A 15,412-nucleotide genomic window follows, 5' to 3' on the forward strand; every position below is an offset into this window, starting at 1 on the left:
ACTGGTTGGTTTGTTCCGATCGACTGACTGACTGGTTGGTTTGTTGTTCCGATCGATCGACCGACCGACTGACTGACTGACTGACTGGTTGGTTTGTTGTTCCGATCGACTGACTGACTGACTGGTTGGTTTGTTGTTCCGATCGACTGACTGACTGGTTGGTTTGATGTTCCGATCGATAGACCGACCGACTGACTGACTGACTGGTTGGTTTGTTGTTCCGATCGACTGACTGACTGGTTGGTTTGTTGTTCCAATCGACTGACTGGCTGACTGGTTGGTTTGTTGTTCCGATCGACTGACTGACTGACTGACTGACTGGTTGGTTTGTTGTTCCGATCGATCGACCGACCGACTGACTGACTGACTGGTTGGTTTGTTGTTCCGATCGACTGACTGACTGGTTGGTTTGTTGTTCCGATCGACTGACTGACTGGTTGGTTTGTTGTTCCGATCGAGTGACTGACTGGTTGGTTTGTTGTTCCAATCGACTGACTGGCTGACTGGTTGGTTTGTTGTTCCGATCGACTGACTGACTGGTTGGTTTGTTGTTCCGATCGATTGACTGACAGGTTGGTTTGTTGTTCCGATCGACTGACTGACTGACTGGTTGGTTGGTTTGTTGTTCCGATCGACTGACTGACTGACTGACTGACTGACTGGTTGGTTGGTTGGTTGTTCCGATCGACCGACTGACTGACTGACTGGTTGGTTGGTTGTTCCGATCGACCGACTGACTGACTGACTGACTGACTGACTGACAGACTGGTTGGTTGGTTGTTCCGATCGACCGACTGACTGATTGGTTGGTTGGTTGGTTGGTTGGTTGGCTGGTTGGTTGGTTGGTTGTTCCGATCGACTCACTGACTGACCGACTGACTGGTTGGTTGGTTGGTTTATTGTTCCGATCGACTGACTGACTTGTTGGTTGGTTGTTCCGATTGACCGACTGACTGGGTGGTTGGTTTATTGATTCGATCGACCGACTGGCTGGCTGACTGACTAGCTGGTTGGCTGATTGGTTGGTTTATTATTCCGACCGACCGACCGACTGACTGACTGTCTAGTTGGTTGTCCCGACCGACTTACAGTGACAGACCCTTTTGCTGATTAATTATTCTGTCTCACTGGCTGGCTAATTGTCGTGGTCCAGCTATTGTTGGGTCATATGTTTGCTAGTAAGGGTTTAAAAGTGCAGTCGTGACGTTCCTTTCACCGTGATGTATTGAGACATGAACACATCTGTAACAATCGCGTGAGTAGTACTACAGGATATTTCATGTCAGATGCCTTTCAATTATCATCTGACGATGGCGGAAGCTCAGGGATAGATTCTGTTGCTGTAATCACATTAAAGTTGACCTCGCGAACGCACGAAGGGCGTAATGAAGCGAATTGTACGAGCTTCGTTAATCCGTGAAACGCGGGAGTCGCTCTTTTTGCAGACCTACGAGGAATTGATTTTTTTATATAAGCCTGACGCACAATTACACTCGCTCTGCACCAAACTCCATTAGCGATGTGAACACTCCACTCTATTGTTTTCGTATTCACTGATCAAGCTAAGATAGGATGGGGCTTGGATTCTTTACAGCTCTCCCTAAACGTCACGTCCAATATTTCACTGCTGCACCAACAAATGAATGTTCCTTATGCACAGATCTGTAATATTAAATTGTTGCTCAAACTTTTTGGTGAAGAATTATTGTCAAAAGCATAGATGCCCGAACCTTAATCGTGATACATAGTGATCCTTTTCACAACGCATTTCTGACGTCGACTCAAACCCTACCACCATTGGGCTTGCAGTGTGTCTGTACCTGTTCTAGTTGCTTATTAGCTGGTATACGTGGCACATTACAATGCCGCTTTCGAAACTACTGTATCTAGATCTATCTCTAAAAAGCTAAAATGTTATTTTTTATTCTGAGTATGGAGAAAACATTACAGGATTCATATATCATATCGCTAACACTGGTTTATGAATACAAAAAAAAAAACGTTAGTTCGCTGATCATCCACCGGAAGCCCGCGCTAAGAATGTCTATGAATATGACATTTCACTAGCCTGCGCAACGAGCGTGCTAAACTAGCTCCTGCTATCGACTGATTACTTGTACAGGATTCATATCATATCATATCGCTAACACTGATTCATGAATACAAAAAAACGTTAGTTCGCTGATCATCCATCGGAAGCCCGCGCTAAGAATGTCTATGAATATGACATTTCACTAGCCTGCGCTACGAGCGTGCTAAACTAGCCCCGGCTATCGACTGATTACTTGTGCAGGATTCATATCTTATCATATCGCTAACACTGGTTTATGAATACGAAAAACGTTAGTTCGCTGATCATCCACCGGAAGCCCGCGCTAAGAATGTCTATGAATATGACATTTCACTGGCCTGCGCTACGAGCGTGCTAAATTAGCCCCGGCTATCGACTGATTACTTGTACAGGATTCATATCTTATCATATCGCTAACACAGGTTTATGAATACGAAAAATGTTAGTTCGCTGATCATCCACCGGAAGCCTGCGCTAAGAATGTCTATTAATATGACATTTCACTAGCCTGCGCTACGAGCGTGCTAAATTAGCCCCGGCTATCGACTGATTACTTGTACAGGATTCATATCTTATCATATCGCTAACACTGGTTTATGAATACAAAAAACTTTAGTTCGCTGATCATCCACCGGAAGCCCGCGCTAAGAATATCTATGAATATGACATTTCACTAGCCTGCGCTACGAGCGTGCTAAACTAACCCCGGCTATCGACTGATTACTTGTACAGGATTCATATCTTATCATATCGCTAACACAGGTTTATGAATACGAAAAAGGTTAGTTCGCTGCTCATCCACTGGAAGCCCACGCTAAGAATGTCTATGAATATGACATTTCACTAGCCTGCGCTACGAGCGTGCTAAACTAGCCCCGGCTATCGACTGATTACTTGTACAGGATTCATATCTTATCATATCGCTAACACAGGTTTATGAATACGAAAAATGTTAGTTCGCTGATCATCCACTGGAAGCCCGCGCTAGGAATGTCTATGAATATGGCGCCTAATTTGCTCAGAACTGTTACCTGGAACATTAGAGCGCAATATAAAACGGCATTACAATTTATACCAAGAATGAGAATTACAAGATGTGTTGTTACAATTACACCTAATTATTATTATTATTATTATTATTATTATTATTATTATTATTATTATTATTATTATTATTATTATTATTATTATTATTGCACGACAGTTCATTTTTATGGCAGCGAGGCATGGACAATAAGGAAATGTAATGAATAGAGACCGGATTTTAAAGGGAATCCCCTTTTTTTTTATTTCAACACGAAACGTGAAATAATTAAAAAACTATCTTTCTCCGATCAAATTATGTGGTTTTGACTTCCCATTTTCCCTTTTTTTTTAGTCCATATTCCCTTTTTTCATGCTCTTTAAAACAACTCTTATTGTGGTCCTTTTTTTAAACAAAATATCTAAAAAAAAATTAAGTAATTGTTCTATATTTTTTTCCGATAGGCCTATAACTTCCTGAGCAAGCGAAAATAAATATCGTTCTTCTTCTGATTCCAGACTTTGAAAAACTAATAAAGTGTGCTGATTTAGAGTTCGGGATAAAAAGAAAATATTAAATTGGACATATAATTGCAATTTTCAATAAAGGTATTCGTTTACCAGTGTACAAAGTAATTATCATTAATTACAGACGTGTCCTTAGCGCCTTCACCCTTATCTCGTTTACAGGTAAAATACTTTGAACATCGATTATCTTTACAGGTACATTTGACGGGTTCGCCCTTCTCTTACGGAACGCCTCATATTTATCTCCCCTCCGTTATGCCCATGTCTGGTCTAGCCATTCTGTTAAGTTTTACTTAGAAGAATAAAATGATTGGTTTTGAAAGCTGTCTAATGAATAGATTAATTTAATCGTCAGGAATATCCATTGGCTATTGTCGTTTTCTGTTTTATCAGTTCCCATTAATGTCTCACACTTTTGAACCAGTAGCGCTCCGTTATCTTATTTTGTAACACTGTGTTCTGCTAGATTAGTTAGCATGAAAGTCTCTGTATGAATGCCGCTCATCATTACCCATTCTGAATAGAGCTTTCATATGCCTCAATTCCAACCCTGTCTCCCACCCATTTCTGGTAAGAGAATATCTGTGATGTTGTAGGTAAACTTTGTCATTACTGCATCCTGTGAGATCTGTTTTTATAACGGCTTTCGTTAATTATCGTTTTCTCACTTCTTCACCGCTGAATAAACCGTGCATTGATGGAGTGATACGAAATAATAGCGGCTTATCTTCAGCTCAGTTCACTGGTCTTCATTAATTCGTGGCTCCGGCTTTGGTTGCACATTCGGCTCCACCTGAGTTGTTAGCAGTTCAATAACATGAAATTAATTTCCTTTTCTTTACACGTTATTAATTGATCATCACGCTTCCAGTCTATGGGAATATTTTTTTAAAGTTACGATTAGACATCGGGGGCCGTATTCATAGACATTCTTAGCGGGGCTTCCGGTGGATGATCAGCGAACTAACGTTTTTCGTATTCATAAACCAGTGTTAGCGATATATGGTATGAATCCTGTACAAGTAATCAGTCGATAGCCGGGGCTAGTTTAGCACGCTCATAGCCCGGGCTAGCGAAATGTCTATGCATAGCACCCCGGGTGTTTAGGAAAATACCTATTTTATTTGAATGTTCATATTTAAAGGCTTTTAGTAAATGTACACGAATCATGAGAAGTGAAGCATTCTGATGAAGTTTGATTTTGCCTTTTTTTTCCCCCCCCCCCCCGTTTATGACTTTTTTACTTTAATATGTACTTTTTTGCCCTTTTCTTGCTTTTATACAGACTTGGACAAATTATTGGACTAAATTAATTATATATGCAACAAAGCTGTATTTACCGGCAGAAATAATGAACAAATTGAATTTTTTGCAGAAATAATGAACAGAAAATTTAGTATTGTAGTTATTAATATTTTGTGAACATTCCCTTTTTCTTTATTAACACGTTGCTTTTGTCAGGGATGCTGGAAACAAAAGTTTGACACTTTCTTTGAATATCAGCATCATTTAGCCAGATATCAGACAGGTGCTTAAATGAGTCCATGTTTTGTTGTAAGCCTCTTTTTGTTCACTTTCTTCTTCAGTATAGATCACAGATTTTCAATTTCGTTCATGTCCGGTCTTCTTGCAGGCCATGGGAGAATATCTTCTGCAGTATATAATTAAAACGCCAGTAGTACCAACACAGCCAGTAAAAAAATATACTTAACCACTGGAAAAATATACTAGAAGATGCAAACAATCATATTTACAACAATACAGACTCTGCGAATTATACTGACAGTTGATATGACGAATTATATTACGTTTCCAAGAAAACGTTTTAGTCTAATAATTTGTCCACGTCTGTATGTACCTTTTTTGCCATTTTCTTTGTATGACTACTCACTCAACAATACTGAATTTATTTCTGCGTTCGAAACTAAGGAAATTGAAGTTCTTATAGTAGCCAATAGCCATAGAGCGTATTCCGAATCTCAGCGCTGATCACTCTGATGGCATCACGGTGTTCCGAATTTCAACGATGACGTCACTGATGCTCCACCGGTGTCGCACCGGTTCCATCAGCTTGCAGAGGTAGTGGCAATATCCATCAGCCGCCATCAGTGAATCTGATTGGTTCTTGTATAGGGCGGGAATCAGCAGACGAATGACATCGTGCACTGATGTGTCATGGCGGTGTGTTCTGCTGTATTGTTTGTAATGAGCACAACGTAAAAACAATATGTTAATGGCTTATGAGCGAACATGTCGACGGACCAGTTATTAATACCGGTTCAAGAAATAAATTGTTAATGCTCTCTTTTCTTTGAACGAGATGACAGTACAGAAATTTCGCCAACTTTTGCTAGCGTAGCACAGACAACAACTTGTACAGCCGCCATATAGCCATTGAACCTTTCACCAGTTTTGTTCCTATTTCGCTGCAGCGTGACGTCATTGTTGTCCACCGGTCCGGTGAGATTCGAAATACGCTGTTGTGATGCAGTGTTGTTGTTTCGCTTACTCGGAAATCGATCTTGTCCTTACCCAGCACTGCTACCTGACTCCAGCACTGACCTACTCCATCCTGGCTTAGTTGCCTCATTAGTGATGCCTTATTGGTGTCACTTGTGAGGTTCAAACCTGTCTTCGTACGGTTGACTAAACAACAACAAATGTCAGTGCGTCGAATACATGGAGCGTTGGCATTTGTAGGAAAATGCTTGGTAAGAAGGAAAATTGTAAGTTACCTGGGGATATTAAGGCCCAGCATGTTATAAGGCCCACTACCTAGTTTTGCCATTAGTTATACACTTTTGCAAAAGAAAGCAACAGCTCTTAAGACCTATTTCTTCTTGCATTCGAGTGAGGTATGAAGAAATTAGATTCTCGTTCTTGTTTGTAGCTGACTGGCGGCAACAAGTTATGTGTGATTATTTCTGCTTTCTTCATAAAATTCTGCAAAATTTAAGTTGATATGTAATCGTTTTACTGTGTGTTATTATTATAATATTAAATGCACGTTATTGTATAAACATTAAGAAGTTTGGGGCTACCGTGAAACTTTCGCTAGTGAGCATATGAGGACTCCATAAATTAAAATTGGCGCGAAGTAACAGAGTAGGAAATAAGGCCCATGAAATAAACACGTAGAAATGCCCACAAGTTCATAAAAGTCCCTGAATTATAAAGTTCAAACTCTGAAGCACAGTTTTTTTTGCAAGAAATGAAACAAACGAAAGACCGACTATTCCTAATGCAGAAATAGCATTGGATGAGCCATCAACTTCAGGATTTGTAAACATCCAGGGGACGCGGATGTGTTCTGTCTGCGAAGAGAATTGTTGTGGATATACATGTGTGTGTATCTTGTGAATGTTGGGTGCACGATGAATGTGTAGGTCTCACTGAGGGAAAAACTGAAGACTTTGTATGCCCAAATTGTGTTCAATACTTATATTCTTTATTGTAGGCCTTATTATCTGTCACAGCAGGATATAAGGCCCAGTGACATGATGTTAATTTTCATTGCTCACAGTATTTGTATGTCTGAATATTTCCTTTAGGTAAAATATTGTAGCATAACTATAAAAGTATGTTATTCCATTATTTAAAAGTTGCTAAACGTCTCCATTTCAAATAAAAGAACGTTTCATTCCTTAGTTAGGCCTTATTACCCCCGGTTACCTTAGTAAATAAACAAATTTTAGAGTGAACCAACAATTTCAACTACGTATCTTGAATGTAACGCATGTACAGGTGGCGGAAATTTAATCAGTTAATTTTGTACGTTATTACACAAATGAAGTGTTTTTCGAAGAAATGACAAAGGAATTTTTTTCGACTTGTTTTTCACGTTGATATCTTACCACTCATACGTCACTCAATAGTTTTACCATAAATGGGAGTCAGACTTCAGATACATTTTTTTTTTTTTTTTTTTTCGGGTAAACCGTTACTCATATACAGAAATAACATTTGACTTTTTGGTTACTTACAATCTAGAGATTCGGTTCTAAAAATTAATGCAGTTAGTTATATCCCTTTCATCCTGTATACACCTACAGCACACCCGAAACCAATTTTTTGGTGTCAGGGATACTGAAACGTATTTTCGCGAAAGCCTCGGAAGTCGATTATGTACAGCATCAAAATATCACGATATTTTATTTTTATATTTCCTATGATGAGTAAGCAAGGAAGGGAAGGAGAGAGAAAGGGAGAGAGAGAGAGAGACTTTTTTTTTCTTTTTTGTTGTAAATAATTTGAAATGCAATTAAAACGTGATAAGTGTGAGAAGTGACTGTTTCATCGTTTTAATGTGATAGTTTATATTTCTTTCTTGCCTGCACGCTGCTAGGGAGTTGATGATATAGCAGATTTCTTGAATAGAGAAGATCGGACACCGGCAATGATTTAATTAAACGGTCGTGGTTAACGTATGCGTGATGTTGCGCTTTTCAAGTCACGATCTTCAATCCAAACACAATTAGAAGTCTGCTTCTGTATTCGCGAACAAACAAAATTCGGTTGTTTCTTAACTTTTTTTCAATATACCAAATGCACACAAAGCTGGTTCCGTTTAATATTTCGCCGGGATGCTGTATTGTATCCCGCTCAATCTCATATAACCCTCTCAAAGGAGCAATAACCTCCTTTTTCCGATATCGTAAATAATATCTTGTGCGGAAGAGTAAATCTCTGTAGAGACGGCTTGGAACATGCTTCAGCTTATACAACGACGCCGCATTGAAAACCTTCATATAAAGATTAATCACTTTAGAGAGTAGCCTATAATTCAACTTCGTTGAAAGGAGTTATGCTGTGACTAAACCAAATTTTGGCGTGTGTTTGCAGTCCATTCGTCTTGGATAAAATCCTTAATATTAATTATATCTAAATTAAAAACGGGAAACTATGAATCTTCATCGTTTGAAAGGCAGAATTGAATTTTATAGTCGGTACTGGCTTCGAAGTGTTGTTTAGTCCATCTTTTCTGTAGTCTTCACAATTTTATTTCTTCTGTTGTAGAGTTATATTGTATTACTGACGATAAATTAGTAATAACCGAGGATTATGATGAATTATAAAATATGAGAAAGTTGAAAGAAGAGTGTAATAATTAGGAACTACAAATACGAGGGCTATTCATAAAGTATCTTCCGTTTATTTTTCACAAACCCGTGAATGACGTTACAGAATTGGGTTACAATATGTTTGAAAGTATACACTTTAGTTTATTTTTCCACATAGCTTCCAGTGACATTGAGACATTTGTCGTAGCGTTTGACGAGCTTTGAAATTCCGCAATCGTAGAATTCGTCCGCCTGCGACTGAAGCCAACCTACGACGCTGGTTTTCAACTCTTCGTCATCGTCAAAGCGCTTCGAGCCAAGCCACGTCTTCATGTGCATGAAGAGATGGTAATCGCTAGGCGCAAAATCTGGGCTATATGGAGGATGATCCAACACTTTCCAGTTGAACTCTTGCAGTTTGGTCGCAGTACGACGCGCTGTATGCGGCTGTCATGCAGGAAAATCACCCCAGGGTTCAACATGTCACGACGTTTGTTTTGAATGACCCTTTTCAAGTTTGTTAATGTGTTACAGTAACGCTCAGCGTTAATTGTGGCATTCCTCTCCAAGAACTCCACTAGCAAAATTCCTTTTGTGTCCCAGAAGACAGTTGTCATGAGTTTCCTCGTGGAAAGTGTTTGACGACACTTTGTGGGTTTTTTTTTTTCGGGGAGTGAGTATGGCCCCACTGCATTGATTGAAGCTTTGTTTTTGCATTCACATACCGCAACCAACTCTCATCTCCTGTCACAATCTGATCGAGAAAAGCATCACATTTTGCGCCTAGCGATTACCATCTCTTCATGCACATGAAGACGTGGCTTGGCTCGAAGCCCTTTGACGATGACGAAGAGTTGAAAACCAGCGTCGTAGGTTGGCTTCAGTCGCAGGCGGCCGAATTCTACGATTGCGGAATTTCAAAGCTCGTCAAACGCTACGACGAATGTCTCAATGTGACTGGAAACTATGTGGAAAAATAAATTAGAGTGTGTACTTTCAAACGTATTGCAACCCAATTCTGTAACGTCATTCACAAGTTTGTAAAAAATAAACGGAAGTTACTTTATGAATAGCCCTCGTAAATAGGAATAGAACTGTTACATCAATTGGTAATACAGTGAGTGATTTAATGCTAAAATGTAGTAGAGAATTGATTAAAGAATATGAGGACTTAGAATACCTAAGAATGTATAAAAATCAATGAATGTATGTAATGTCTGCATGTATGTTCTGTATACAAATCCACATATTTTGATCGATATTTACCAAATTTTTAATACTTAGCCTTCAAGACATAGGCTACATTAAATATGGACGAACCAACTCTTCTCCTGGTTTTATCCTTCTATCACTTGAAAACATTGAAATGTTTGGTTCTGGGATACAAGTAATACTCGTAGTTTCTTTTCCTTGGTACTTGGCTACGATAAATGGAGCATTATTAGCACATCATAATACCTCGTGTGGTGATTTTTAAGGAGTATAGAAAAATGCAAAGACTTCTAATAAAAAAATAATTTGATATCATGGATTTTTTTGGTTCTCATAACACGATGATGAAATTGATCTGTTTTCCCCATGGTTTCAATCATTGAACGGGTGTATAGAGGTCACGGGTGGAAAATTCTGAATTCTCTAATATAAATTTAATTATATTTAGCCAACTGTCCGAAGACAGGTCTGAACATCACAAGTTATACCAACGTGGCATCACTCATGAGACCATTATTATGCCAGGAGATAATGGGGTAGAGTGGCCAGTTCCTTTTTCCCTTCATTACATACATCGCCGATTAGCTACATATTACACTAATCAGATTTCATAGCCATACAAACAATTATTGTTCTTCCTTCGACACACATCATCAAGTGAGGTATACTGTCTGATAATATATGTACAGGGACATCATTTTATTTTTACTAACATTTTTAATATTACCCTGGCAATACCTTTGGATTAATGGTTCAGAGCCGGAAACACCGTTTGCTACCCCCTTCCACGATTGAAGTTGGATGATTCTGGCGTAAAATACAAACAAATCACTTTACTAGGTAAAGGAGGGAAGAAAAGTGGTTCATCCATTTACGTAAACAAGGAGATATCGTAATTTTGAATTTGATAATTTTCATTAGGTTTTTGTTTAATCAAAATACAGTACAGTATTAACAATAAGTGTTTTTACTCACGAACTGAGTTATCCATGCGAACGTATTCATTTAGCAGAGTATATTACACTGTCTACAGCACATTAGCGTACAATATAGAGAATGAAGTTAAATAGAAAATTAACCATAATATGGGTATTTAAACATTTATTAAAATGGTGGCCGTTCATTTAGATAAAGGCTTCAGTTCTTTTGTGCATATTATCGCACTATAGACTATTGCATCTAATTCCAATTACCAGTTTCATCCTTCGTACTAGTAACTCATGTTGAAATAATTCTATACCTATTCTTTAAAAGAGTACCTTACGTACTGTAAATTCAATCTTCACTTCTGCCCGACCCGCACAGATAACATTACTCAGACATGCTATCTACTGTCCGTCCAAGTGGTTATGTAGCAGGGTCGTAGAAAGGGAGGAAATCACGTGACAGTTAATTACTTTTATTTAAGTTATTTTAAACAGTTGCGGGTGGGGGAAATCGGGATGCAACGTAGGCAAACGGACGACAGTACCTGTGCGAAATTATGATTCAATATTGAAAGATCTTTAGTCACTGGAAAACGCGAATATATTTCTGGAACGTGCTATACTCACTAACTCAATGCTGTTTGTGTTTACTACAACCTTAAGGCGACTTTGACTGTATACGCTTGGTTCTATGAGGAGAATAGTTGGAAGTTCATTAGTAGAGGAGGTGGGAGTGAAGTGCATTAAAAAACTCAGGTACAATAAAAATTGAAGTAAAAATAAAATGATGTCCCTATACATATCAGCGAGAACCTCTGTCAGAGATACGGGGTGTTCAGAGCATAAGGGAATCAAGTCACAAATATAATCTTTTCAGAAAATTGGAGTTAAAGTCTTTATGTATAGTTAAAATCCATTAAAGGTGAGTGTGATTTTAAACATCTGCACCATTACAAAGATTGTGAGGACATGATTCTGTTATGCACTGAAAGTAGCCTCATCTAAGGTATGTACAGACGAAATATCTCCAATTGACCAAAAATGGACTTATTCTCTTGTGCTCCATATATGGACAGGAATGGAGCGTGTGAAATGGACGGACAGAATAAGAAACGAAGCAGTATCGGAAAGAATGAGTGAAGAAAGAATAATGCTGAAACTGATCAGGAAGAAAAAAAGGAATTGCCTGGGTCACTGGCTGAGAAGAAACTGCCTACTGATGGATGCACTGGAAGAAATGGTGAACGGGAGAAGAATTCGGGGCAGAAGAAGATATAAAAAATAAGACATTAAGATATGTTGTTCATATGCGGAGACTAAGAGGAAGGCAGAAAATAGGAAAACTGGAGAATGCTGTGTTTGTAGTGAAAGATCTGCCCTTGGAATATGAATGCATATTCTATATATACAGTATATATAAACTTACACGTGTTGACCGATATTTACCAAATTTTGCACACTTAGCCTTCACAACGAGGGAAAAATGTCAACTTCAAAATATGGACGAAGTACTCCCTCTCCTGGTCTTATCCCCTATCACTTAAAAGCATTAATATTTGGCTCTGGCATAGACCGATAAAGGGGAAACAATTTTTTTGGTTGTTTGATACGAAAAAAAAAAACTATACCACCATGACACCCGATGGAGTACATACTTAAGGGGAAGAATAATCCAAAGTCCTCTATTCATAGTACAATTTGATGTCCTGCTGATTTTTTGTGACGCATTATAGAATTAGGCATACTAGCTGTAAGTCCCTTCACCTGTGTTATCTGCCCATACTACACAACACAAAACCTTACCGCGATCTATCCAGGGGAAATGTAGCTGCATACTATTTCCTCGACAGTCTCTTGAATCTATTACAGTAAAAGGCCAACGGTATTCATCTAAGCGAAACCTGTTTCTGACGAACACTTTGTATTAGTGATCTGTTACAGTAAAATGTCAACGGTATTCATCTAAGCGAAACCTGTTTCTGTCGAACACTTTCTATTAGTGATCTATTACAGTAAAAGGCCAACGGTATTCATCTAAGCGAAACCTGTTTCTGCCGAACACTTTGTATTAGAGTGTGAATGTTCATTGAAACTTAAGTTTGGTCATTTTATATAATTTATAAGCTGCGCTGTTTCATTATAAGAGTACATTTTATACAGTTCCGTTGGGCTCTATTGAAAGATACGAAATGTGTTACAGAGTGAATGTCCATCTGCACATGTGATTGGTCATTTTATAGATATTTATTCCGTTCTCATTGACGATGGAGTATAGCACTGTTTGAATTTACGGCTGGAACGGCTTTACTAGTTAATTTTAATGCCTTATTGTTTTTCAATAACTAAATTGAGAGTCGAAATTGAAATTGCTTTCATGCAGTTGCAGCTGTACGCGTTCAACGCAGCACGTCACACAGTAGTCTAGTCTGTAACTCTCACGGCTGGTCGATCCAAATTAATCGAAACATTCCAGGACAAACCAGAACATTTCTGCACAGTTTGTTTTGAAAGCCTCGTAAAACGTGAAATCGTATTTCAGCAACTGCGTAAAGCTGGAAATAAACTGCTGACAATCAACCGTAGCTTGCGCTTAAAAGCTTAAAATACTCTCTGTCTCTGCCATGTTTGTTACAACATGTAAGTGCTGCAAGATTTATTTCTTTGTCTTTAACGATGCTTTGTCAACTCAATAGGTTTAAGGCTTTTACATTCGGACAATTTGATACAAATCTATTGCAGTGAATAGTACGTAACTATTAAGCGTAATACTTTATTTTGTTTACACTAGAAATCATTAATTTACCGAACGATTGGGCACAGATGATTTCCCTTGTGTTTACATTATACTACTTGCATTTCCTTCATTCCGCTATTGTTCCCTTTAGTCTCCTTGTGTTCCCTTTGTTCTTAGATTCTCCTTCTATTCCCTTTGTTCTTCTTGTGTTCCCCTTGTTCTCCTTGTGTTTCCCTTGGAAGTTCTCTTTGTATTTCCCTTGGAAGTTCTCCTTGTGTTTCCGTTGGAAGTTCTCCTTGTGTTTTCCTTGGAAGTTCTCCTTGTGTTCCCCTTGTTCTCCTTGTGTTCCCCTTGTTCTCCTTGTGTTTCCCTTGGAAGTTCTCCTTGTGTTTCCGTTGGAAGTTCTCCTTTTGTTTTCCTTGGAAGTTCTCCTTGTGTTTCCGTTGGAAGTTCTCCTTGTGTTTCCCTTGGAAGTTCTATTTGTGTTTCCGTTGGAAGTTCTCCTTGTGATTCCGTTGGAAGTTCTCCTTGTGTTTCCGTTGGATGTATTTCCGTTGGAAGTTCTCCTTGTGTTTCCCTTGGAAGTTCTCCTTGTGTTTCCCTTGGAAGTTCTCCTTGTGTTTCCCTTGGAAGTTCTGCTTGTGTTCCCGTTGGAAATCCTCCTTGTGTTCCCCTTGTTCTCCTTGTGTTTCCCTTGGAAGTTCTCCTTGTGTTTCCCTTGGAAGTTCTCCTTATGTTTCCGTTGGAAGTTCTTCTTGTGTTTCCGTTGGAAGTTCTCCTTGTGTTTCCGTTGGAAGTTCTCCTTGTGTTTCCGTTGGAAGTCCTCCTTGTGTTTCCCTTGGATGTTCTGCTTGTGTTCCCGTTGGAAGTCCTCCTTGTGTTCCCGTTGGAAGTCCTCCTTGTGTTTCCCTTGTTCTCCTTGTGTTCCCGTTGGAAATCCTCGTTGTGTTCCCCTTGTTCTCCTTGTGTTTCCCTTGGAAGTTCTCCTTGTGTTTCCGTTGGAAGTTCTCCTTGTGTTTCCCTTGGAAGTTCTCCTTGTGTTCCCGTTGGAAGTCCTCCTTGTGTTTCCCTTGTTCTCCTTGTGTTTCCCTTGGAAGTCCTCCTTGTGTTTCCCTTGGAAGTTCTCCTTGTGTTCCCGTTGGAAGTCCTCCTTGTGTTCCCGTTGGAAGTCCTCCTTGTGTTCCCGTTGGAAGTCCTCCTTGTGTTCCCGTTGGAAGTCCTCCTTGTGTTCCCGTTGGAAGTCCTCCTTGTGTTTCCCTTGCAAGTTCTCCTTGTATTCCCGTTGGAAGTCCTCCTTGTGTTCCCGTTGGAAGTCCTCCTTGTGTTTCCCTTGGAAGTTCTCCTTGTGTTTCCGTTGGAAGTCCTCCTTGTGTTCCCGTTGGAAGTCCTCCTTGTGTTCCCGTTGGAAGTCCTCCTTGTGTTTCCCTTGGAAGTTCTCCTTGTGTTCCCGTTGGAAGTCCTCCTTGTGTTCCCGTTGGAAGTCCTCCTTGTGTTTCCCTTGGAAGTTCTCCTTGTGTTCCCGTTGGAAATCCTCCTTGTGTTCCCCTTGTTCTCCTTGTGTTTCCCTTGGAAGTTCTCCTTGTGTTTCCCTTGGAAGTTCTCCTTGTGTTCCCGTTGGAAGTCCTTGTGTTTCCCTTGTTCTCCTTGTGTTTCCCTTGGAAGTCCTCCTTGTGTTTCCCTTGGAAGTTCTCCTTGTGTTCCCGTTGGAAGTCCTCCTTGTGTTTCCCTTGGAAGTTCTCCTAGTGTTCTCCTTGTGTTTCCCTTGGAAGTTCTCCTTGTGTTCTCCTTGTGTTTCCCTTGGAAGTTCTCCTTGTGTTTCCCTTGGAAGTTCTCCTTGTGTTTCCCTTGGAAGTTCTCC

The 15,412-nt window shown here is 39.5% G+C and overlaps 1 protein-coding gene across 6 annotated transcripts in view; it reads left to right on the top strand.

Annotated features, from left to right (window-relative positions):
• Positions 1 to 15,412, top strand: part of trio (trio Rho guanine nucleotide exchange factor) — a 2,234,512-nt gene that overhangs the window by 979,526 nt on the left and 1,239,574 nt on the right. The window lies entirely within an intron of this gene.

The sequence above is a fragment of the Periplaneta americana genome, chromosome 6 (assembly GCF_040183065.1).
Source record: "Periplaneta americana isolate PAMFEO1 chromosome 6, P.americana_PAMFEO1_priV1, whole genome shotgun sequence".
Lineage (NCBI taxonomy): Eukaryota > Metazoa > Arthropoda > Insecta > Blattodea > Blattidae > Periplaneta > Periplaneta americana.